General features: G+C 36.2%; 1 protein-coding gene across 2 annotated transcripts in view; it reads right to left on the reverse strand.

Annotated features, from left to right (window-relative positions):
• LOC131487408 (interferon-induced very large GTPase 1-like) overlaps nt 1–27,556 on the reverse strand; it is a 56,623-nt gene that overhangs the window by 19,086 nt on the left and 9,981 nt on the right. Inside the window, exon 2 of one of the 2 annotated variants that reach the window (XM_058688086.1) lies at nt 24,521–24,617. The exons of the other annotated variant lie outside the window; for it this stretch is intronic. The gene's annotated coding sequence lies outside the window, so the exon portion shown is untranslated. The remainder of the gene's footprint in view (nt 1–24,520; nt 24,618–27,556) is intronic. 2 annotated transcript variants of the gene reach the window in all.

The raw sequence follows: 27,556 nt of genomic DNA on the forward strand, positions 1-27,556 counted from the left end.
GGAAGGAAAGCTTCCAAACTCATTCTGTGAAGCCAGCCTTACCTTGATTCCAAAACCAGACAAAGACCCCACTAAAAAAGAGAATTACAGGTCAAATCCCTGATGAACCTGGATGCAAAAATCCTCATCAAGATACTAGCAAATTGAATTCAACAGTGCATTAAAAGAGTTCTTCACCATGATTAAGTGGGATTTACTCTGGGATGCAGGACTGGTTCAATATTTGCAAATTAATCAACATGATACACATAAATAAAAGAAAGGATAAGAAACATATGATCCTTTCAATAGATGTAGAAAAAGCATTTGACAAAAATACAGCATCCTTTCTTGGTAAAAACCCTCAAGAAATTCGGGATAGAAGGATCATACCTCTAGATCATAAAGGCCATATACAAAAGACCCACAGCTAATATCATCTTCAGTGGGGAAAAACTGAGCTTTCCTCCTAAGGTCAGGAATGTCCAGTCTCACCACTGTTGTTTAACATAGTACTAGAAGTCCTAGCCTCAGCAATGAGACAACAAAAAGAAATAAAAGGCATCCAAATTGGCAAGGAAGAAGTCAAACTTTCACTCTTCTCAAATGACATACTCTGTGTGGAAAACCCAAAAGACTCCATCAAAAAACTGCTGGAGCTGATACATGAATTCAGCTAGTGGCAGAACATGAAATCAAAATACAGAAATTGGTTGCATTTCTATATGCCAATAATGAAGCAGCAGAAAGAGAAATTAAGGATTCAATCCCACTTACAGTTGCACCAAAACCCATTAAATACCTAGGAATAAATGTAATCAGAGAGGTAAGAGATCTGTACACTGAAAACTATAGAAAGCATATGAAAGAACTTGAAGAAGACACAAAGAAGTGGAAAAACATTCCATGCTCATGCAGGAGTAGAAGAACTAATATTGTTAAAATGTATATATTACCCAAAGCAATGTACACATTCAATGCAATCCCTATCAGAACAACACCAGTATTCTTCACAGGACTAGAACAAACAATTCTGAACTTTGTATGGAACCAGAAAAGACCCTCATTAGCCAAAGTAATGTCAAAAAAGAAAACCAAAGCTGGAGGCATTACAGTTCCAGACTTCAAGCTGTAATCATCAAGAGTGGCAGTATGATATTGGCACAAAAATAGACACATAGAGCAGTGGAGCCAAATAGAGAACCCAGAAATGGACCCACAAATGTATGGCCAACTAATCTTCAACAGAGCGGGAAAGAATATCCAATGGAAAAGTCTCTTCGGCAAATGGTGCTGGGAAAACTGGACAGCACCATGCAGAAGAGTGAAACAGGATCACTTTCTTATACCATGCACAAAAATAAACTCAAAATGGATGAAAGACCTAAATATGAGATAGGAAACCACCAAAATCTTAGAGGAGAAAACGGGCAGCAACCTCTTTGACCTCAGCTGCAGCAACTTCTTACTAGACATGTCTCTGGAGGCAAGAGAAAGAAAAGAAAAAATGAACTATTGGAACCTCATCAAGACACAGACTTCTGTATAATGAAGGAAACAATCAACAAAACTAAAAGGCAACCAATGGAATGGGAGAAAATACTTGCAAATGACATATCAGATAAAGGGTTAGTATTCAAAATCTATAAAGAACTTGTCAAACTGAACACCCAAAAAACAAATGATCTAGTGGAGAAATGGGCAGAAGAAATGAATAGACACTTTGCCAAAGAAGACATCCAAATGGCTAACAGATGCATGAAAAGATGCTCAACATCACTCATCATCAGGGAAATACAAATTAAGACTACAATGAGATACCACCTCACACCTGCCAGAATGGCTAGATTAACAACTCAGGAAACAACAGATGTTGGCGAGGATGTGGAGAAAAGGGAACACTTTTGCACTATTGGTGGGAATGCAAACTGGTGCAGCCACTCTGGAAAACATTATGGAGCTTCCTCAAAAAATTAAAAGTGGAACTACCTTACAACCAAGTGATTGCACTGCTAGGTATTTATCAAAAGGATACAAACGTGCTGATTTGAAGGGACACATGCACCCCAATGTTTATAGCAGTGCTATCAATTATAGCAAATTATGGAAAGAGTCCAAATGTCCATCAACTGATGAATGGGTAAAGAAGATGTGTGATATATATATATATGTATATATACATATATATATATATGTATGTGATATATATATGTATATATACATATATATATATATGTATGTGATATATATATATATATATGTATGTATGTGTGTGTACATATATATACATACACACACACACACAATGGAATTTTCCTTGAAGATCAAAAAGAATGAAATCTTGTCATCTGCGACATCATGCATGGAATTAGAGTGTATTATGTTGATCAAAATAAGTCAGAGAAAGACAAATATTGTATGATTTCCCTCATATGTGGAATTTAAGAAACAAAACAGATGAACGTAGGGGAAGGGAAGGAAAACAGAGAGGGAGGCAAACCATAAGAGAGTCTTAAATGCAGAGAACAAACAGGGTTGCTGGAAGGGAGATGGGTGGGGGGAATGGGCTAAATGGGTGATGGGCATTAAGCAGGGCACTAGTTGGGATGTGCTCTAGGTGTTCTATGTAAGAGAGGAATCACTGGGTTCTACTTCTGAAACCAATACTACACTGTATGTTAACTAACTTTAATTTAAATAAATAAATTTAATAAAAAAGAATGCTTGGGGCACCTAGTGCTCAAAGTTGAGTGTCCAACTTTGGCTCAGGTCATGATCTCGTGGTTCATGAGATCGATCCCCATATCAGGCTCACTGCTGTCAGCCTGTCAGCACAGAGCCTGCTTCAGATCTTCTGTCTCCCTCTTTCTGTCTCTCCCCCACTTGTGGTCTTCCGAAATATAAATAAATATTAAAAATATTAAAAAAATAAAACAGAATACTCTATCTGGCAGTTAACCTTTCTACATGAAGGAGAAATAAAGGCTTTCCCAGACAAACAGCAATGAGGGATTTCATCACCACTAGCCCTGCCTTGCAAGAAATACTGAAAGGAGTTCCTCAAGCTGAAACAAAATTCTAATTAGTGGCATGAAAACTTATAAAAAATATAACATACTGGTAAAGATAAATATTTAGAAAACTCTAATTCTCTAACATAATGTGTTTACCACTGAATGCTATAAGAGTTAAAAGAATATTAAAAATAACTATAGCTATTATAATAATATATACTATAAATAGAGGTAAATTATGGTATTAAAAATGTAAAAGAAGGAAGAAAAAGGGGGGACCCTTTGTAGGCAATGAAAACTAAATTGCAACCAACATAAAAGACTTTTATTTATGAGATGTATAAGCCTCATCATAACCACAAATCAGAAACATAGGGTAGATTCGCAAAAGATTAAAGGGGAAACAGAGTATATCACCACAGAAAACAACAAATTTACAAAGTACTCGGAAACAGAAGGAAAAAGAAACAATAGAAATATAAGGCAAACAAAAAGCAATTAATAAGATGGCATTAGTAGATCCTTACATATCAGTAACATTCCTAATGTAAATGCATTGAACTCACCAATCAAAAGGCACAGAATGGCTAGATGGATTAAAAAACAAGACCCAACTATATGATGCCTACAAGAGATTCACTTCAGCTTTAAGGAGACACATAGGTTCAAAGTGAAGAGATGGAAAAAGATACTCCATGCAAGTGGAAACCAAAAGAACGTGGGGGTAGCTTTACTAATATCAGACAAAATAGACTTTAAACAAAAAATGGTAACAAGAGACAAAGAAGGTAAATATATAATATATGATAAAAGTGTCTGTTCATCAAGAATATATAACAGTCATAAAAAGATAAGCACCCAACCTCAGAGCACCTAAATATATTAAGCCAATATTAACATATCTGAAGGCAGAAATAGACAATAATGCAATAATAATGGGACATCAGTACCCTACTTTCAGCAATAGGTAGATTATCCAGACAGAAAATCCACCAGGAAACAGTGGGTTTGAAATACACATTAGACCAAGTGGACCAAACAAACGTTTATAGAACATTCTATTCAACAGCAGCAGAACATATTCCTTTCAAGAGTACATGGAACAGGATACATCATGTGATAGGACACAAAACAAATCTTGGGAAATTTAAGATTAAAATTATATCCAGTATCTTTTCTGACCACAATGGTATGGTACTAGAAATCAATAAGAGGAGAGTTGGAAATTTCCATATATGGAAATCAACCAACCCACTCCTGAACATCTGATGAGTCAAAAGAAAAATTGAAAGGGAAATAGAGAAATATCTCAAAACGGGTCGAAGAGGAAACACAACATACCATAACCTATGGAATGCTTCAAAAGTAGTTATGAGAGGCAGGTTTATAGCTATAAATAGGTATATTAAGGAAATATAAAAATCTCAAATAAAAACCCTGCCTTTACCCCTCAAGGACTAGAAAAAGAATAAACAAAGCCCAAAATTAGTAGAAGCAGGGAAATAACAAGATCAGAGTGGAAATAAATGAAATAGCAGAAAAATAGTAGAAGAATCAATCAAATGAACAGCTGGTTTTATGAAAAAGACAAAATCGACAAGCCTTTAAACTAAGAAAAAAAAGACTCAAGTAAATAAAATCAGAAATAAAAAAGGAGTCATTAAACCTAACACCACAGTAATGCAAAGAACCATAAGAGATTATGATGAACACTTATATGCCAATGAATTGGATACCTGAGAAGAAATGAATATATTCTTAAAAACAAACCAACCACCAAGACTAAATAAATGAGAAATAGAAAATTCTGAACACACAAACAATGAGTACGGAGATTGTATTGATAACCAAACTCTCTAGACACAGTACACCCCAGGACCAAATGTCTTGACTGGTAAATTCTACCATACATTTAAAGAAGAATTAACACCTTTTCAGACTCTTCCAAAAAAAATGAAAAGGAAGGAATACTGTCAAACTGATTTTATGAGGTCAGCATTATTCTGATGCCAAAGCCAGATAAAGGCACTACAAGAATACTATAGACCAATATCTTTGATGAATATAGATGCAAAAATTCTCAACAAGATATTAGCAAACTGAATTTCAGAACACATTAAAAGGATCAAGAAAAATTAAAGATTAAAAGAAAATTAAAAGGCTATAATGTCATGTCAATTATACCTCAATTTAAAAATGGAAAAAAGGCAAACCAAAGAATGGAAGAAAATGTTTGCAATGTATATGTATGACAAAGGACTGGTATCCAGATTATATAAAGACTCTTTCAGCTCAACAGTATGTAAGAGAATGTAATTAAGATGGGCCAAAAGCTTGAACAGTTAACAAAATAATACATTTAATGTTCAATAAGTAAATGAAAAATTGGTCAACATCAGTCATCAAGGAAAGGCAAACTAAAACTGCAATAAGATAGTACTCCTCATTAGAATGGTTAAAATGAAAAAGACTGACAATATCCAGTGTCAAGGAGAATATAGAGCAACTAGAATTCTCATTACTGTTGGTGGTAACTATTTTAGATTGGAAATTTCATAAGAGGTTAGATATGCACCTGCCACACAACAATGGAATTTCATAGGTGTGCATTTAAGAGAAGTAAAAATCTATGTTCATACAAAGATTTTTGTATAGACTTCATAGCAGCTTTTTTCATAATAGCCCCAAACTGGAAATACCCTAAAATGTCAGTCAGTAGGTAAATAGAGAAACACAATATGATATGCAATGAAATGCTACTCAACAATACAATTGAATAATTACTTATACTTGCAACAACATGATTGAATTTAAAAATTATGCTGGTGGAGGGGGGTGCCTGGGTTGCTCAGTCTGTTACATATCTGACTCTTGATTCTGGCTCAGGTCATTATCTCATAGTTCATGAGATCAAGTCCTGTGTTGTGCTCCATTCAGTCAGTGCAGAGCCTACTTAAATTTCTCTGTCTTTTTCTGCCCCTCCCCCACTCGTTTGTTTTCTCTCTCTCTCTCAAGATAAATAAATAGGGTTGCCAGAGTGGCTCAGTTGATTAAGTATCCAGCTCTTGACTTTGGCTCAGGTCATGATCTTATGGTTGGTAGGTTCAAGCCCCACATCGGGCTCTATACTGGTATTATGGAGCCTGCTTGGGATTCTCTCTCTCTCTCTCTCTCTCTCTCTCTCTCTCTCTCTCTCTCTCTGTCTCTCTCTGTCTCTCTGTCCCTGCCCTGCTTGTGTGCTCTGTCTTTCATTCTATCTCTCTCAGAAAAAAAAAAAAAACCTTAAACATAAATAAATAAAATTGAAAAAGTAAAGAAAAAAATTAGGCTGGGCAAAAGAAGCCATCAACAAAATAATACATAATGTATTATTCCATATATATAATACATAATGTATTACACATAAATATAAATATAAAAATATATAAAAATATATAAAATATATATGTATATCGAAATAATTTATAGTAACTAAAATCAGTGGTTTCCTAGGGGTGGGACAGAGGGAAGGATGGACTGCAAAGGAGCACTGAGAATCTTTTAGGAGGATGAAAATGTTTTGTGCATTGATTGTAGGAATGGTTTCAAGGTTTCAGTGGTTTCAAGTTGGTAAAATTCATCAAAATATGGAAGGATGCATTTTATTGTGCACAAATTATTTCTCAATAAAGTTGACATAAAAAATTTCTGTCCTCTAAATCCTGCTCATACTTATCTCTGTTTCAGTCTTGATTTTTATATCTGGAGTGTACAATATCTTGAGTATCTTACATTCATGGTTACTTTGCTTTGGACAAAAAAACCATTCTTCCCATTCCATTTCAATGAAAATTGGATCCTGCCTCCTCCACAAGCTTTTAGCTTCCTCATTTTCTTTTTAATGATAGATTTCTTAAAGAAAAATAGGAAGGAAACTTGAAATTTAGCACTTCTGGCTCAATAAATATTTGTTGATGACATAAACTGATGAGTGCATCCCATGCACTTATTATTTAGTCTCACTTCTGCCCTCACAATTTTATGGAAAAATTCTTCTTAAGCCGTATTGATACATTCCAATTACCCAGTCTGGGGTGTATCTCCAGTGTATTCATCCTGCTCAGTCCTGTCTAGGGACCTTCTCTTTGTTGACTATCTCTCCTCTCCTACCCATCATGATAATGTGCCTTTAAGTGAACTAGATCATATAAGTACCATGGATCAGAGGCTTAGCAAAGATATGTTTAAAATCCCAGCATCTATTCCACAAATATTTATTGAGGTTTTTCAGTATGCCTGGAAATGTTCTGGTGCTGTGGGTTGATTGATGAATAAGACTCCTTTGTGGAGTTTACATTCTAGGTGAAGGAAGCAGAACCACAAATTTGTAAAGGCTTGAATAGGCAAAATAACTTCAGATTTTTTTAAGTGCTAAGAAAGAAATAAGCAGGTAATAGGAGGGAAAGTAACTTGAGGTTACATTCAATCATGTGGTTAGAGAATATGTATTTCAGAAATTGTGTCCCTACTGCTCATTATGAGTTGCTTTAGGCTCTTTTTGCAGTGTCCATCCTATTCCAGGTTCTATAAAATTTAATGATCCAGCAATCCCACTTCTGTGTGTTTATCCAAGGGAAAATACTAACTCCAAAAGATCTATGCCATTATGTTCATTGCAGCAAAATATGGAAACGACCAAGTCTCCAGTGATGGATGGATGGATAAAGAATGTCTGGTATATACATAAGAGAATATTATTCAGCTATAAAAAAGAAGGAAATCCTGCCGTATGCAGCAACATGGATGGACCCTGAGGGCATTAGGTTAAATGAATTAAGATAGAGAAAGACAGGTATTTATGATCTCACTTATATGTGGAAATTAAAAAACAAAGAACTGAACTCATAGATACAAAGAACAGATTGGTGGTTGCCAAAGGTGGGGGTGGGGTGGGGGATGGACAAAAGGGTGAAGGGGGCCAAGAGGTACAATCTTCCAGTTATAAAATAAATGAGTCCTGGGTATGCAAAGTATGTATAATATGGTGATATATATATATATTATATATTATATATATTATATATATATATAATATGGTTGATATATATATCAACTATATAGATATATAGTTGATAATGCTGTATTATATATTTGAAAGTTGTTAAGAGAGTATACCTTAAAAGTTTTCATTGCAAGAAAAAAATTATAACTATATATGGTGATGCAATGTTAAGTAGACTTATGGTTGTGATCATGTTTTAATACATACATATATTGAATCATATGCAACTGATACTAATATAATGTTATATGTCAATTATATCTCAATTTTTTAAATCTGGGAGTGTGATACTTTTAGCTTTGTTTTTTTTTTCCTTAATATTGCTTTGATTACTTGGCGTCTGTTTGTGGTTCCATACAAATTTTAGGATTTTTTTTGGTTCTAGTTCTGTGACAAATACTTGTGGTATTTTGAAAGAGATGTCATTGAATCTGTAGGTTGCTTTGGGTGGTATGAACATTTTAACAATATTAATTCTTTCTATCTGTGAGCATGGTATGTATTTCTATTTGTGTTGTCTTCGATTTCTTTAATCAATGTCTTAGGTATTTTTCAGAGTAGATATTTTACCTCTTTGGATAATTTATTTCTAAGTACTGTATTTTATTCTTTTTGATACAATTGTAAATGGGATTGTTTTCTTAATTTCCCTCTCTGCTCTTTCGGTAGTTGTATTACAGCAGATTTCTCTATGTTGATTTTGTTTTCTACAACTTCATTGAATTCATTTATTGGTTCTAATAGTTTTTTGGTGGAGCCTTTAGGATTTTCTACATATAGTATCATGTCATCTGCAAATAGTGACAGTATTACTTTTTCCTTACTATTTTGGATGCCTTTCATTTTTTTCTTCTGATTGCTATGGCTAGGACTTCCAGTACTATAATGAATAAATGTGGTGAGTGGACATCCTTGTCTTGTTCCTGATCTAAGGAGAAAGAACTTCCAGCTTTTCATCATTGAGTATGATGTTAAGCTGTGTTTTCTTATATATGGCCTTTATTGTGTTTTTGAGATATGTTCTCTCTATACCCACTTTGTTCAGAATTTTTCTCATGAATAGATGCTGAATTTTATCAAGTGCTTTTTCTGCATCTATTGAGAGGATCATATGATTTTTATTCTTCATTTTGTTAATGTGGAGTATCACATTGATTGATTTGTGTATATTGAGCCATGCTTGCATTTCTGGAATAAATCCCACTTGATTGTGGTGAACTATTTCTTTAATGTATTGTTGAATTTGGTTTGCTAATGTTTAAAAAAATTTTTTTAATGTTTATTTGTTTTTGAGAGAGAGACAGACAGACAGACAAAACGTGAATGGGGAAGGAGTAGAGAGAGAGGGAGACACAGAATCCAAAGCAGGCTCCAGGCTCTAAGCTGTCAGCACAGAGCCCAACGTGGGGCTGGAACCCACGAGCTGTGAGATTGTGACCTAAGCTGAAGTCAGACACTTAACTGACTGAGCCACCCAGGCACCCCGGTTTGCTAATATTTTGTTGAGGATTTTTGCATCCATGTTCATCAGGGATAATGGTCTGTAATTTTCTTTCTTTCTTTCTTTCTTTCTTTCTTTCTTTCTTTCTTTCTTTCTTTCTTTCTTTCTTTCTTTCTTTCTTTCTTTCTCTTTCTTTCTTTCTTTCTTTCTTTCTTTCTTTCTTTCTTTCTTTCTTTCTTTCTCTTTCTTTCTTTCTTTCTTTCTTTCTTTCTTTCTTTCTTTCTTTCTTTCTTTCTTTTTCATTTTTCCTTCCTTCCTTCCTTCCTTCCTTCCTTCCTTCCTTCCTTCCTTCCTTCCTTCCTTCCATAATGCTTTTGTTTTTCTTGGTATCAAGGTCATGGTGGCCTCACAGAATGAATTTTGTAGCATTCCTTTCTCTTCTATTTTAGAATAGTTTTGAGAAAGGTTATGTATTAACTCTTCTTTTTTTTTTTTGTATTAACTCTTCTTTACATGTTTGGTAGAGTTCACCTGTGAAACCATCTGATCCTGACTTTAGTTTGTGCTGACATTTGTTTGTTTGTTTGTTTTATTTGTTTATTATCAGTTCAGATTTGCTACTAGTAATGGGTCTGTTCATATTTTCTGTTTCTTCCTGGTTCAGTCTTGGAAGATGTATGTTTCCCTGAATTTATTTTTTCTAGATTATCCAATTTGTTGTTATATACTTTTTCATAGTAATCTCTTACAATTTTTTGTATTTATATGGTGTTCGTTGTAACGTCTCCTTTTTTATTTCTGATACTGTTTATTTGAGTTCTCTTTATTTCTTGATTAGTCTGGCTAAAGGTTTATACATTTTGTTTATCTTTCAAAGAATCAGTTCTTGGTTTATCTTTTCAAAGAATTAACTCTTTTGAAAAATCAGCTTTTGATCTTTTCTAATTTTTTAAAAAAATTCTCATTTATTTCCTCTCTAACCTTTGTTATTTCCTTCCTTCTACTAAATTTAGGCTTTGTTTGTCATTCTTTTTTAGTTCCTCTATGTGAATGGATAGATTGAGTTTTTCTTCATTTCTTGAAGTGGGCCTTTATTGCTATAAACTTTCCTCTTAGAACTGCTTTTGCTGTATCCCAAAGATTTTGAATGATAGTGTTTTCATTTTCATTTGTCTCCAACAATTTTATAAATTTTCTCTTTGATTTCTACATTAATCCATTGATTGTGTAGTAACAGGTTATTTAGCCTCCACTTTATGTTTCTTCTAGGTTTTTTCGTTGTAATTGATTTTTAGTTTCAAACCACTGTGTTGAGAACAGATGTTTGATATGATTTTAATTTTAAATTTATTGAGACTTGTGACATATTATGTGATCTATTTTGGAAAACATTCCATGTGCACTTGAAAAGAATGTGCATTCTGCTGTTTTTGGGTGGAATGTTCTCTATGTATCTGTTAAGTCCATCTGGTATAAGGTGTTGTTCAAGGCCACTATATATATATATATTTTTTTTTTTTACTGATTTTATATCTGGATGATCTATCCCCTGTTATGTAAGTGGTTGTTAAATGCCCCTACTATTACTGTGTTATTGTAAATTTCTCTCTTTATGATTGTTAACATTTGCTTTATATATTTAGGTACTCCTATGTTGGGTATATAGATATTTATAATTGTTGTATCCCTTTGTTGGATTGATACCTTTATCATATGTAGTTACCTTTTTTTGTCTCTTGTTATGGTCTTTGTTTTAATGTGTATGTAATCTGACTATTGCCACCCCACCTTTTTCATTTCCATTTGCATGGAATGCCTTTTTCCATCCCTGTATGTATCTTTAGGTCTGAAATGAGTCTTTAAGCAACATAGATACATCTTATTTTTTATCCATTTGCTACCCTATATATTTTAATGGGAGCATTTAGTCCATTTATATTTAAAGTAATTTTTTTAAAAGTAGGCTTCACATCCAGCATGGAGCCCAATACAGGACTTGAACTCATGACCCTGAGATCAAGACCTGAGCTGAGATTGGGGTGCCTGGGTAGCTCAGTTGGTTGAGTGACCAACTTCAGCTCAAGTCATGATCTTGCGGCTTGTGAGTTCAAGCCCCACATCGGGCTCTGCGCTGACCGCTCTGACCCTGGAGCCCATTTTAGATTCTGTATCTCCCTCTCTCTCTACCCCTCCCCCACTCACGCTCTGTCTCTCTTTTCTTCAAAAATAAATAAACACTAAAAAAAAAAAAAAAACCTGAGCTGAAATCAAGAGTCAGATGTTCGACTGGGCGACCCAGGAGCCTCCTCTTCAATTTTCTTTCACCCCCTGGCCCTCCTGGAGTTGATCCCCACTATTTTTCAAAGTCAGTTGTTATGGGGACATACCTTCCAAGTGAGGGTCTCCAGGGCTGGGGTGCCCGGTATGGGATTTTTATCACCTTGCTCCTCCATGCTTATGATATTGCTCCTGTTTGCAGGTAGTCCCACTCAGAGTTTGGTACCTGATTGCATCTCTATCCCAAAGAAGGCCAAAGTGGCCTTCTCTCTATGCCTAGCTATGGAAGATCTGTTCACCAGTCTTCAGATCATTTTCAGAGTGAGTTGCAATACTATAGTTGTTGCCTTGTTGTGTCTTTAGGAGGAGGTGAACCCAGGATTCTCCTAGTTGGCTATCTTTTCTGTCTTCCTTTCCCAGTTATCATCTTAAGGTGTATGCCACAGAAATAACCAGGTTTCCTTTTCAATTGCATTATAATGAACTCTCATCAGATCTTTAACCATAGCCATTTATTTTTCTTTTTAAGTTTATTTATTTATTTTGAGAGAGAGAGAGAGAGAGAGAGAGAGCACAGGAGGGGTGGAGAGAAAGGGAGAGAGAGAGAATCCCAAACAGGCTCTGCCCCGCAGGGCTTGAACCCATGAACTGTTGGACACTCATCTGACTGAGCCACCCAGGCATCCCTAACCATAGCCATTCTTAGTCTTTTGTCATTTACAGACACTGTTTTATTCTAATGCTTTGCAACATGTTCCTGTAAAAGCGGTTCATCTTCAAGGAGACTAATGGAAACGACTCTAACAAGTACAGGTCTCTGAAACCTTTCAGATCATACCAGTAAATTGGGTGTGAATTTGTAGAGCTCTAATGCAGAAACTAATGACTTATGAAACTGCTAACAAAAGATCAAGATCAATAAGAATTAATTACATGGAACTGAAGAACTGATGAGGATAGTTATAACTTTATATGATTTTTTTTTTTTTTGGTTGGAAACATTGGTTCTTTGTGTTTTGTTTTCCCAGATTTAAGGAAACCCTTTTCTCTTTTCTCCCAAGCTACCAGCAGTTTGGTAAAATATACCTTTGTGAACAAAGGTGAAACATTTATCTTTTTCTCTCTTTCTGATACCTTCAGAATTTAGAAGCTTTCAATATGGTGTTAAGTATACTCTTAAGTATTCTTATTTCATGACAGTATAGTTATGCTTAAGTTTAATAAGAATCTATTGTCCTTCAAACTGATGTTTATCAGAGGGGAAGTGGGTAGGAGGATGAGTAAAAGAGGTGATGGGGATTAAAGAATACACTTAACATGATGAGCACTGAGTAAATATAGAATTGTTGAATAACTATATCATACACTTGAAGCTAATATAACACTGTGTGTAAACTGCACTGGAATTAAAATCTAAAACTTAAAAAAAAAAAGAATCTGTTCTTCTTATAACAGGACACAATTGGAAACATTAGTTATATTACCAAGGCTTTGATTGGAATGTCATCTTTGGGAGAGATGTAATACTCAGATATGTAATAGACCCAGATATGACCACACAGCTTTAAGGAACTAAGGTTGACTTTATGGAACCAATAAACATTGGCCTAGTACCTGCTTACATGGTTCCCAGAAGCTTTAGCAGGTGAGTAAGGAAATTCACGTCCTGGCAGTCCCAGGAACCTCAGGTTATTTAAGATAGTTTGACAAGAGAGGAATTCACCCAAATCTATAGGTATTACAGGTAAAGTCTAATGGCTAGCACTTGGCTTGGCTTCCTAGCCTTGAGAGGCTTTTAAAAGTCTAGTCTGAGATTCTTTATGAAAAGTTCTAGCAAAGCAGACCTAGAAGATCCTATATGGTTAATTACTATTCTTGCTGCATTTACGTAAGTAATCAGGTTAACTTAATGAGACTAGACTTATTGTGCAAACAAATTAGTTTTACTTTGGTTATTTCTGATAGAAACAGGGGTGCCTGGAGAGAGAGAAATTACGTTTTAGCAAAAACCATAGTGCACCCTGGTGGGTATCAGATTCTAGTTCTGTTAGTTGTCTTTGAGGTTCTGTTTTCTACCTGTAAACTGGACTGGACTCTGAATTCTTCTAGTTTCCTTCAATATTTGGCTACAGCTCTCTAAACTAACATTTCCAATTTTCTCTCACCTTCCTGCCTTGGAATCATTGAGAAACTACCCTTTTCTAGAGGCTCTGCAAGGTTAAGTTGGACAACTTGATACAAACTTCTAAGAAATCACCCCAGCCACTCATGTATGGGTAATTCCATTCTGGTTGCTGTGTGGGCCATTCAGAAAGACCATCAGAGACCTTCAAATTATAAACCAGGAAAACCTGGCAGACTGCCACAGCCTGCCCTCACTCCATTTGAAGATGTTTTGAGCCTGACATCTAGAAATGTTCTTCACTGGCTGCCTTCACACCTCAGAAACTGGAATTATAGTCGATTCCAATCAACCATTGTTTCCGTTTTGTTTCCACAGAAATGCCTCATTAAATATTGGATTGCTTATGCAATATAAGCCTAATTTTGGGAGCCTACTGTCTCGTGAAATGGGTTTAATGAAAGTGATCCATTGTCAGAACTAAGAGACTGGTTCAGGGAAATGGAGCAAGCTACCAACTCAATTTCTGGACTGTGAGACTTCTTGGGGAAGTTTCAAAGGCAGGACTGAAGGGGAGTAGAATATGCCACCCCAAAATGTGCCACTTTGGCATGTGGATTGTTTTGAGGTGAAGGCAATTAAGAACCAGTAGATTCCAGAAAAAGCTTTTTACCTGTTTCTTAATTGCTTAGAGAATTTAAATAGGGGATTTGTCCCAGAAAGAGAGCTATTATCAGAAATAACTTTTTATATCAGAAAGACTTATCTGCATTGCATGGCAAGCATTGTTTACCAAACATTTGTTGTCATATTCCTGTGAGTTGTCTTCCTTCCCTTTGAAACCCTAGGCCCCTAATTCCTTCTCATTAGCTCAATAGCTTTAATTTCCTGATTGCTTTGAGTCTTCATGTCTTTGTGGAACTCCTGTATATACATAATTAAATTTGGTTTTCCTCTGTTAATCTGTCTTGTGTCAATTTAATTATTAGACCAGCCAACAAATCTAAAACTGGAAGGAAAGAAGAGAAAATTTTCCCTCCCCTACATCGTTATTTACATGAACCCTTCCCCATCTTCTCTGCCCAGGACTCTATGCTCCTGACCCAGTTCAAGGTTCTCCTTATTTGTGAAGACTTCCATTATACTTCTAGGTTGAGTTAATACCTAGGCTGAGTTTACAATAGCATCTGATGCTTACATGAATCATAATAACAATATTAAATTTTTTCTGAGTCCTTCTGGAAATGTGTTCTGGTAAAGGCTTACTGCAAAGAACCACTCTTCTCTGTATGACTTAGTTAAGACTCATGGATGGAGGTCTCCCTTTTTAACTTACTAATAATGAGGACAGACATGGACCCTTTAAATTCCCATTTTTGTCTCATAAAAGATTAGCTGAGCTGTTTGTCCACACTGATCAATCTAAGTAAATTGTTTGTAATTTAACTAAACATCAGTTAAGCTTCTCTCCTTTCTCCAGGGCTCTGAATTTTGATCAACTCTTATCTTGACTCAGCACACAACTACTTAATCAGGGAAAAACATTACTGGATTATTCCACTCCCTCTATAGCCTGTTCTTTCTAGCCTTGTTGACATTTCCCCATAGAAGAAAATTCCTTTCTGCCTGACCTTTGAGATGCTTGCACCTCTGTGGTTAGATTGTTTTCCTTATTGCAAGTTTCCTTCTCCTTATTGCAATAATACTTTCAAACAGTATTTTTTTAACCTAAGTTCCTTTTTTGTGTAGATAATATTCTGCCTCTGTAGCTGCTTATCAGAACAGTGACAACGCCAGATTCATATTTGTGTTCTTAGTATGTGTTAGTATGTTCTTAGTAGGTTCCTTCCTTGAGTCTGGTAGGATGGTGATTAACCTCCAGCCCAGACTCTGTCTCCCTCTGTGTCAGGGGGCCTGAATTTATGAAAAACTGTTTCACTTTTCTTTTTATTGGTTGTTTTGCTTAAAAAAAAATCAGTGGAATGCAACAAAAGTAGTTCTGAAAGGCAAGTTTACAGTAATAAATGAATATATTAAGACATTATTATAAATATCTCAAATAAACACCTAACATTACACCTCAAGGAACTAGAAAAAGAGAAGCAAATTAAGCCCAAATTTAGCAGAAGGAAGGAAATAATAAAAATCAGTGGAAGTAAATGAAATAGATACCAGAAAATAATAGAAAAGATGAATGAAACTAAAAACTGCTTCTTCAAAAAGATAAAATTGGCAAACCTTCAACTAGACTAAGAACAAAAGAAGACCCAAATAAATAAAGTTAGAAATGAAAGAGGAGACATTACAATTGATACTATAGAAATATAGAGAATAATTAGACTCCTGTGAAAATTACATACCAACAAATTACATAACCTAGAAAAAATGAATACATTTCTAGAAACACACAACCTACCAAGACTGAATCAGGAAGAAATAGAAAATTTAAAAAAATTTAATGTTTATTCATCTCTGAAAAAGAGAAACAGAACACGAGTGGGGGAGGGGCAGAGAGAGAGGGAGACACAGAATCTGAAGCAATCTCCAGGCTCTGAGCTGTCAGCACAGAGCCTGATGTGGGGTTCGAACCCATGAACCCTGAGATCCTGACCTGAGCCAAAGTCAGACACCTAACCGACTGAACCACCCAGGCACCCCAGAAATGGAAAATTTGAAAAGACCCATCCATACCAGTCAAGAGATTGAGATAGTAATCAAAAAAACCCTCCCCACACTAAAACTCCTGGACCAGTTTCCCTAGAGCATTCTGAACATTTCTAGAATTGACACCACTTCTCAAACTCTTTCAAAATATTGAGGAAGAGGGAACACTTCTGAACTTATTCTACAAAACCAACATTACCTTGATACCAAAACCAGATGAGCATATCACAAGGAAACTATAGACCAGTATTTCTGATATAGATGAAAAAATTCTCAATAAAATATTAGAGAACCAAACTTAACACATTAAAAGGATTATACACCATGAACAAGTGGGACTTATCCCTGGGATGTGAGGATGGTCCAACATATGTAAATCATTAATCACATCAATAACTAATCACAGTTTCACATCAATAAAATGAGAAGCAAAAATCTCACATTTATGTGACTCACATTTATCTCAATAGATGCAGAAAAGCATTTGATAAAATACAATATCTTTTCATAGTAAAAATCCTTAACAGATTGGGTATCAAAGTAACACACCTCAACATAATAAAAGCCATATGCAATAAATCCACTGCTAACATAATCAATGGAAAAGAATTGCAATGTTTTTTTCAGCTCTGGAGACAAGATTGCCTACTCTCAGTACTCCTATTCAATATAGTACTAGAATTCCTAGCTACAGCAGTTGGGCAAAACAAGGAATAAAAGGTATCCAAATCAAGAAGGAGGAAGTGACATAGTTGCTGTTTGGTGATAATATGATTTTGTATGTAGAAATCCCAATGAGTCAATTGAAAAGGTATTGGAACTAATGATTGATTTTAGTTAAGTGGCAGGTTACAAAATCAGTTTACAGAAATCAGTGGTATTCCTTTGCACTAATGATTAAGCATTAGGAAAAGAAATAGTTTCAGGGGAGTTAAGAAGGCAGTGTAGTAGGAGGATCCTTGGCTTGTCTTGTCCCTTGAACACAGCTAGATAACTATCAAATCATTCTGAATATCCAAGAAATCAACCTGAGGATTGACAGAACAAACTCCATAACTAGAGGGAGAGAAGAGGCAACACTGAGGAAGGTAGGAAGTGCAGAGATATGACTTGGGGGAGACATGGATTGTGGGTACTGCAGAGGGGAACGAGCCCTGATTGCAGAGAGACCAGAGAGAATGGGGTGCACAGAGATATGCCCAAGAAAACTTCCCCAAAGCCATTGGCTGGAAAAACGAGAGGAGCTGATTTTTGTACTTTTGCAACCAGTGGGGCTCAAAGACTGGAGCTTTAGAGGTTGGCATGCGTGACTGGAAGAGAGACCTGAGGGCATTGCCCTACTCCTGGAGAGAAGGCAAGCAAACAACCTCGGGGGTAGATGATGCAATCTGAGGATCACCTAAGGCACACCAGGAGAGACTGTTGGATCTTCTTGGAGCGCATCTGTGAGAGGTGGCATTTGCAGAGATGCCACTTTAAGGAAAACAGAGCCAGTGAGCACCATTTCCCTTCCCTACCTTCAGCATAGGAGCAGAGATGCCTGCTGAGGGTGGTTAACCCAGACACTGGCTCCTTAGATGGTTTTGCTCCAAATCCTACACCTTTGCGCTCAGGTGCAGCTGTTGTTCTTGGTCAAAACTGCCTATGTCCCAGCCCAGAGAGACACTCCCCCAGAAGACCAAGGCAGGCCCCCACCACAGCACATTCCTAAAGTTTAGAGTTTTAAAAGTCAGAAGGCTTGGCTTAGGATAGAGCCCAAAGTACACTGTGCTGGTCCAGGCAGTCAAGAAACCTGGAGAGAGACAGCGTGAAACATGATTTGAGGAACATTAGGGGACACATGAGGGGAAATTATTCACTCTTCTGGAAGTTCTTTGAGAGAAAATAGCATGGAGACCCCTCTTTGGGGACAAAGGAGCTGGCTGGCACCATGTCCCTCCCCACCCCCAGCATAAATAGACTTCAATAACAGCACAGCCACCACTGACTGCCTAACTTGTTTACAACAGGTCCCACCACCCTGCACCCTGCTGGTTCTGCCTTTCTTGGGCAAGTGTGCCTAACACCAGTGCAATGGGCCCCTTCTGCAGAGTCAGCAGAAACCCCCGCCTGCACCCCGTTCTGCAAGGCTTCAGTTATAGTGGAAGTGGCATCAGATCTCATTTAATAAGCTAACCAGAGCATGCCTAGTTAAAACTCACCACACTCTGGCTAAGGTCCAAACACTGCCCATTGCAAGCAAGGTAAGCCTCTTAGAAATGACTGATTTGAGGTATAAAGCATGTACCTGCAGGGATCAGATTGTGTACAGTAGAAAAAAATAGGGCTTTTACACTAAAATCTCTAGGGTAATAACCTACATTGACCTCATTTGTAACAACTGGACCCTGGCTGATACTTCTCTGCCCTTTGCTGACTCTGCTTCCATCCCCTTGTACTTTTCCCGTTGCCACAGGCAGAAGCCTACATGGAAACCTGGTATTTTGATTTTGAAAATCTCTGGATCTAGAAACTGAGATGAGTATGACAGCTTTTGAGGACTTTTGTTACCGAAAGACCCAATAGTTTGCTCTATCATCTCTGTCACAGTGTACATGCTTTACCCTGATCTCATGCAGAAGATAAAGTGGCCAATTTGTAATTTTCTTCTTGAGTTCAAGGTAGGAAGAAAAAAAAAACCATTATTTGTGCAACCTTACCTACTCTAAGCCCAGGTGAATATGCCTTGTTTTTCCTACTTTCATGCTTTATGGTTCCTGGTTGTATAAGTGTTTGTGATTGGGAATATAAGTAAAAATATGTATAAAATGTGTGGTAATATGTGCATGGGATATACACTTATTGATTTCTTAAATAGCTATTTATTGAAAATGTTATCTGTGTCAAGAGATGGGGATAAAGTCACTGATAATCTTTGTCTTAAGAATTCATAAACTAGAAAAAAACAGCAACTTGAAAGTAAAGATATATTGTATGACAGAAAATATGTGTTAATAGTGGTAGGTATAAAACTTAGAGAAACAGAGAGATGGAAAATAACAGCTCAGCTTAGTAGACTTCTAGAAAGATTGGGTGAAGAAGTGTCAGAGGAGAATACTGAAGGATGACTAGGAGTTTATCTAGATGATAAGGCAGAAATGAACTTCGATAGAGGAAATGGCACAGGCAAAGACACAGATTCCTGTACCTTTGGGTATAGCAGAGATATGAATTAGCAGTTAGGATGGAAGGGGAAAGATGGATGGGGAAGGATGGAAGGATGGCCTTTCAGACAGCCGCGGTCAGGTAGAGATGCTGTAGGATTTGATCAGGCATTTGGACTTCAGTCTATAAGCAATGGAGAATCACTGAATTGATTTAATGGGGGAATTGAAAATGATACGATTGTCACTTTCTATAGATTATTCTATTCTATTTTTAAAAATTTATCTTGAGAGAGAGAGAGAGAGAGAGAATGAGAGAGAATGAGAGAGAGAGCATGAGCAGGGGAGGGGCAGAGAAAGAGGAAGAGAGAGAGAATCCCAAACAGCCTCTGCACTGCCAGCACAGAACCCAAACTAATGAACTGTGAGATCATGACCTGGGCCAAAATCAAGAGTTGGGCACTTAACCAATGGAGCCACCCAGGTGCCCCTCTTCTATTCTGTTTTTTGATTTTTTTGATTTTTTAATTTTTTTTTCAATGTTTTTTATTTATTTTTGGGACAGAGAGAGACAGAGCATGAACGGGGGAGGGGCGGAGAGAGAGGGAGACACAGAATGGGAAACAGGCTCCAGGCTCCGAGCCATCAGCCCAGAGCCCGACGCGGGGCTCGAACTCACGGACCGCGAGATCGTGACCTGGCTGAAGTCGGACGCTTAACCGACTGCGCCACCCAGGCGCCCCTATTCTGTTTTTTGAAAGAGCAATACAGGAGGCAGATCATAGAAGTATAACAAATAGAAAGTATAGGGTCAGAAAATAGGTTGATGATAACTGGGAATAGAGAGGAGGAGAGAAATTTGAGATCTGAGATACAATCTAGTGACTATTTCACCTGTCTAGTAGGTAGAGAGGAAAGGAAGGGAGAGAAATGTCTCCCCTTTTCAGCCTGAGAGACTGTCTTAGTATCTGTGTCAATATAAGAAAGAAAGGGAGTATTTATGTAGAAAATAAATTACGGAAAAAACAGAGGAGTATAATAGTTTCAATTTTTGTTGTCCTAAATTGAAGTTAAATGAGAAAATGTGTGTAGAGTGACTGGTTCATATTTGTGCGTTAAGTAATATTTATTTGTTATTATTACAGATAATTAATACTTGTCATATACCAAATAATAACTGTTTATATAAGTTATTACATTTAATTCTTACAGCAAACGGAGAAATTAGATACTAATATCCTCATTTTATAGATGTGGAAACTGAGGTTTGTGTAACTGAAATTACTTACTCAAGAAGATCTATATATTAATTCATAGAACTCAGATTCAAACCAAGTTGTTCTGAAAACTTATACTACCATCATCGTCATTATTTCTATTATATATGTAAGGAAATTGTCAGTGAGGTCCTTTAAGATGTTTGATGTGTAAATCAGAACTCTGAAAAAAAAAAGCCTCAGTTGCTTATGGAGATTTAGAAGTCATCAACAGTTAAATGATAGCCAAAGTCAGAAGAAATGAGGTCATGCAGAGAGTGTAGACTCAGAAAGTGAAGAAATGAGGGAAATGTCAATATTAAATGATGAGCAGAAGGAAAAAGATGATAAAGGAAAGTATGTCATTAGAGAAAAAAAAGGAATAAGAGAAAGCAAGGGAGAATACATCTTCAAGAGTATCCATAGTTTTAATTATGACTGAGAGATCAAGCAAGATAACCAAAAGCAAAATCAGTAAGTTTGGCCATTGAAAGGTGGTTTTGAATTGTGCAGAACAGATTCATCGAAGAGATGAAAAGCACACTACATGGAGAAGCTTAGAGTGAAGGGTAAGATGATAAATATATTTATTCTTTTATTAGAAAGAAAACCAATAGTATAGGAGATAGGGAAGATAAAGGGAGAAAAGAAGTTATAATTGTTAGAGAAATAACCAGAGAAGAAGTATGTGAAGTTTTGAGCACAGGGAATACCCTTATTATAGCTAAGACAATTTTTTTTATTTAAAAAAATTTTTTTTAACGTTTATTTATTTTTGAGACAGAGACAGAGCATGAACGGGGGAGGGTCAGAGAGAGAGACACACACACACAGAATCTGAAACAGGCTCCAGGCTCTGAGTGGTCAGCACAGAGCCCGACGCGGGGCTCGAACTCACGGACCGCGAGATCATAACCTGAGCGGAAGTCGGATGCTTAACCGACTGAGCCACCCAGGCACCCCAATTTTTTTTTAAAGACAACTCTTCCCTGTGAGGAAAGGATAGATTGCTACAGGTTTGTAGGTATGTGTGGTCAGAGAGGTGAGTGGTTTAATTTATTTATGTTGAGGCTTTTAATTTCTCTGTGGTATGGTCAGAAAGACAGAATCCTGAGAGTGATGAGATGGAACCGGGTTGGGTTAGTGTGGGGACGGGGAAAGAATTCTGTTCCCCCAGCTATGGAAGGGGTATTGGAAAGACACAAGGAAATAGTAAAGAAGGGTGCCAAGGTTTGTGGAAACTCTGGCTGTAATAAGAAACTTTTGCATTTGTTGTGATTATTCTGTAGTTTAACCTAGTGACTGGCATATAAGTGAGACAAAAATCAAATATTAACTGACTTTAGGTTCAGGAAATTAGACTTAAAAGAATCGAATGAAGAAGAGTTGTGATAAAGAGGAGTGTCAACTTGCCAAAAACTCTAACTAATGAACGAACTAACTAACCAACTAATGAGGATGCAGTTGGGGGTGCCTGGGTGGCTCAGTCAGTTAAGCACTCGACTTCAGCTCAGGTCATGATCCCGTGGTTTGTGAGTTCGAGCCCTGCATCAGGCTCTGTGCTGACAGCTCAGAGCCTGGAGCCTGCTTCAGATTGTGTCTTCCTCTCTCTGCCTCTTCCCCGCTTGCGCTCACTCGCACTCTCTCTCTCTCAAAAATAAATACAAGAAAAAAAATAATAAAATTGATGAACCTCTATCAGACTTATCCCAAAGAAAAGAGAAAGGAACCAAACAAATAAAAGCACAAATGAGAGAGGAGAAATAACAAACAATACCACAGAAATATAAACAATTATAAGAGAATGTATTAAAAATCATATGCCCTCATATTGGACAATCTGGAAGGAATGGATTAATTTCCAGACACATATAAACTACCAAAACTGAAACAGGAAGATATAGAAGACTTGAACAGACTGATAACCACCAAAGAAATTAAATCAGTAATTAAAAATCTCCCAAGGAACAGAATTCCAGGACCAGATGGCTTCACAGGGAAATTGTCCCAAACATTTAAAGAAGAGTTAATATCTATTCTTCTTAAGCTGTTCGAAAAAAGAGAATGGGAGGAAAACTATCAAACTCATTCTAGGAAGCCAGCATTATCTTGACAAGGACTCCAGGATAAAAGCGAATTACAGGCCAATATCCCTGATGAACATGGATGCAAAAATTGTCAACAAGTACTAGCAAATCAAATTCAATAGTATATTAAAAGAATCATTCACCACGATCAAGTGGGATTTATTCCTGGGCTCCAAGGTTGTTTAATGTTTACAAATCAATTAACATGATACAGTACATTAATAAGAACCATATGATCCTCTCAGTAGATGCAGAAAAAGCATTTCACAAAGTACACCATCCATTCATGATAAAAACCTTCAACAAAGTAGTGGTGGAGGGAACATACCTCAACATAATAAAGGCCTTGTGAAAAACTTGCAGCTATTATTATCCTCAGTGAGGAAAAAGTGGAGCTTTTCCTTATGGTTATGAATAAGACAGGATTGTCCACTCTCACCACTGTTGTTAAACACAGTACTAGAGGTCCTAGCCTCAGTAATTAGACAACAAGAAGTAATAATATTGTATCTAAATTGACAAGGAAAAAGTAAAACTTTCAGTATTTATAGATGATATGATATTTATAGATGATATGATATAGAAAACCCTTAAGACTCCACCAAAAATACCCACACAAATTCACTAAAGTTTCAGGGTACAAAATCAACGTACAGAAATCGGTTGCATTTCTATACACCAATAATGAAACAGCAGGAAGAGAAATCAAGGAATCATTTCCACTTACAATTGCACCAAAATCTGTAAGATACCTACAAATAAACCTAAGCAAAGTGGTAAAAGATCTATACTCTGAAAATTATAAAACACTGATGAAAGAAATTGAAGAGGGGCCTCCTGGGTGGCTCAGTTAGTTAAGTGTCTGGCTCTTGATCTTAGCTCAGGTCTTGATCTCAGGGTCATGAGCTCAAGCCTCACTTTGGACTCCATGCTGAGCATGGAGCCTACTTAAAAAACAACAAACAACAGCAAACATCAAACAAACAAAAAAGAAATTGAAGAAGACAGAAAGAAATGGAAAAACATTCCAAGCTCATGGATTGGAAGAACAAATACTGGTAAATTGTCTGTACTACCCAAAACAATCTACACATTTAATGCAATCCCTATCAATATACCATAAGCATTTTTCACAGAGGTAGAGCAAACTATCCTAAAATTTGTATGAAGCAACAAAAAACCCCAAACAGTCAAAGCAGTCTTGAAAGAGAAAAGCAAAGCTGGTAGCATCACAATTCTGGACTTCAATTTATATTACAAAGCTATAGTGATCAAGACAGTATGGTGCTGGCACAAAAAAGACACATACATCAATGCAAGAGAATAGTAAACCCAGATATAAACCGAAAATTATCTTTAACAAAGGAGGAATAAATATACAAGGGGAAAATCTTCAACAAATGGTGTTGGGAAAACTAGAAAACAACATGCAAAAGAATGAAACTGGACCACTTGTTACACAATACATAAAAATAAATTCAAAATGGATTAAATACCTAAATGTGAGACAGAAAGCCATCAAATTCCTAGAGGAGAACACAGGCAGCAATCTCTTTGACATCGGCCATAGCAACTTCTTTCTGGATATGTCTCCTGAGGCCAAGGAAAGAAAAGCAAAAATGAACTATTGGAACTTCATCTAGATAAAGAGCTTCTTCACAATGAAGGAAACAAGCAACAACACTAAAAGGCAACCTATGGACTGGGGTAAGATATTTGCAAATGACATATCTGATAAAGGGTTGGTATCCAAAGTATATAAAGAAGTTATAAAACTCAACACCCATAAACCAAATAATCCAGTTTAAAAAATGGGCAGAAGACACGAATAGACATTTTTCCAAAGAAGACAAACAGATGGCCAACAGACACGTGAGAAGATGCCCAACATCATTCATTATCAGGGAAATGCAGATCAAAACTACAGTAAGATATCACCTCACACCTGTCACAATGGGTAAAATTAACAGCATGGGATACAACAGGTGTTGGTGAAGATGGGGAGAAAAGGGAACTCTCTTACACTGTTGGTGGGAATGCAAACTGGTGCAGCCACTCTGGAAAACAGCATGGAGAATCCCTCAAAAAGTTAAAAATAGAACTACCCTATGATCTAGCTACTAGATATTTACCCACACTACTACTAGATCGCACTACTAGATATTTACCCACAGGATACAAAAATACTGATTTGAACAGATACATGCACCTCGATGTTTATAGCAGCATTGTCAACACTAGCCAAATTATGGAAACAGTTCAAATGTCCATTGACTGATGGATGAATAAGGAAGATGTGGTGAGTACACACACCACACACACACACACACACACACACACACACACACAGAATATTAGCCAATTAGCCATAAAAAAGAATGAGATCTTGCCATTTGCAACGACATGGGTAGAGCTAGGGAATATTATGCTAAGCAAAATAAGTAAGTCAATTAAAGCTAATACCATATGATTTTACTCATATGTGGAATTTAAGGAACATAAAAAGTGAACATAGGGGAAAACGAGGCAAACCAGGAAACTGATTCTTAACTATTTGTAGGGAACAAACTGAGGGTTACTGTAGGGAGGTAGGTGGGGGATAGGTTTTGAGGGCAGTTGTAATGAACACTGGGTGCTGTATGTAAGTGATGAATCACTAAATTCTACACTTGTATGTTAACTAACTGGAGTTTAAATAAAAACTTCAAAAAAAAAATAAAGAAAATTATCCCAATCACAATAACTTCAAAAACAATACAATACTTAGGCATAAATTAAACTAAGGATGTGAAAGATCTGTATAATGGAAACTAGAAGGCTTGGCTGAAAGAAATTGAAAGAGACATAAAACAAATGGAAAGACATCTCATGCTCATGAATCCTAAGAATAAATATGGTTAAAATGGCCAATCTATTCAAAGCTATGCACAAATTTAATGTAATCCTTATCAAAATGCCAAAGGTATTTTTTACAGAATAAGAGGAAATAATCCTAAAATTTGTGGTGGAACCACAAAAGACCCTGAATAGCTCAAGAAATCCTGAAGAAAAAAAGAAAAAATCTGGAGGTATCACACTTCGTGATTTTAACTATACTACAAAGTCATAGCAATAAAAAACAATGTAGCTCTAGTGTAAAAATAAATAGACCAAAGGAACAGAATAGAGATCCTAGAATTATATCATGGCATATATACTCAAATAATATTTGGCAATGGAGCCAAGAACATTCAATGGTGGGAAGGATAGTTTCTTCAACAAATGCTCCTGAGAAAACTGGAGAAACGCATGTAGAATGATGGAATTGGTCTCCTATCTCACACCACTGACAAAAATTAACTTGAAATGGATTACTTAAACATAAGCTCTGATACCTTAAAACCCCTAGAAGAAAGTATAGAGAAGAAACTCATTGAAATTGGTCTTGGGAATGGTTTTTGTGGGAATGAGGCCAAAAGAAACAACAATAGCAAAAATTCTACGCAATGAAAGAAACAATTAACAAAATGAAATCGCAGCATGCAGAATGAGAGAAATTTTGCAAACCATATGTTGGATAAGGGGTTAATATCCAAAATGTGTAAAGAACTAACACAACAAAAGAACAAACAATCCAGATAAAAAATGGGCAGAAGAACTAAATAGATATTTTTTTCAAAGAGAACATCAAAATGGCAAATGGACACATAAAAAGATGTTCAGCATCACTGATCATGAGTGAGATGCAAATAAAAGCCATAGTGAAATATCACTTCACATTTATTGGAATGGCTATCTTCAAGAAGGCATGACAATTGCTAGCAGGGATAGGGTTAAAAGGGAATCCCTATACACCACTGCTGGGAATTAGTCTTACTATTGTGGAAAATAATATGGAGGTTTTTTCAAAAAATTGAAAATAGACCTATACGAACCAGCAATTCCACTTTTGGGTATGTACCCAAAGGAAATGAAAACAAGATCTTGATGAGATATAGGCACACTCGTGTTTATCGCAACATTATTCCCACTGGTCAAGATAGGCAAACAACCCTAATATCCATCAATGAATGATGGATACAAAAGCTGTGGTGTATATTTGTAATGGAATATTATTAAGTCACAAGAAAGGAGATTATCCTGCCATTTGCAACAACATGAATGGACCTTGAGCACATTATGCTAAGTGAGATAAGTCAGAGAAAGACTAGTATTGTATGATATCGCTTATATGTTGAATCAAAAAAGTCAAACCTACCAAAAAAACAGAGTAAAATGGTTATCTGGTGATAGCTGGCATGGGGGAATAAAACTGATGCTATTTAAGAATACAACTTGTAATGACTGATAAATAAGCCATAGAGATCTAATGCATAGTATAATGAATATAGATAATAATATTGTGATACAATGATGTATAAATGTATTTATACATCATATTGAATGGCAATCATATTACAATATATAAATGAATCAAGTAATACACTGTACACCTTAAATTTACAAAATGTAACATATCAAGTTTGTAAAATAAAAAATCCAGCTGATTAAAA

This window comes from Neofelis nebulosa, chromosome 10, assembly GCF_028018385.1.
Source record: "Neofelis nebulosa isolate mNeoNeb1 chromosome 10, mNeoNeb1.pri, whole genome shotgun sequence".
NCBI classification, from domain to species: Eukaryota; Metazoa; Chordata; class Mammalia; order Carnivora; family Felidae; genus Neofelis; species Neofelis nebulosa.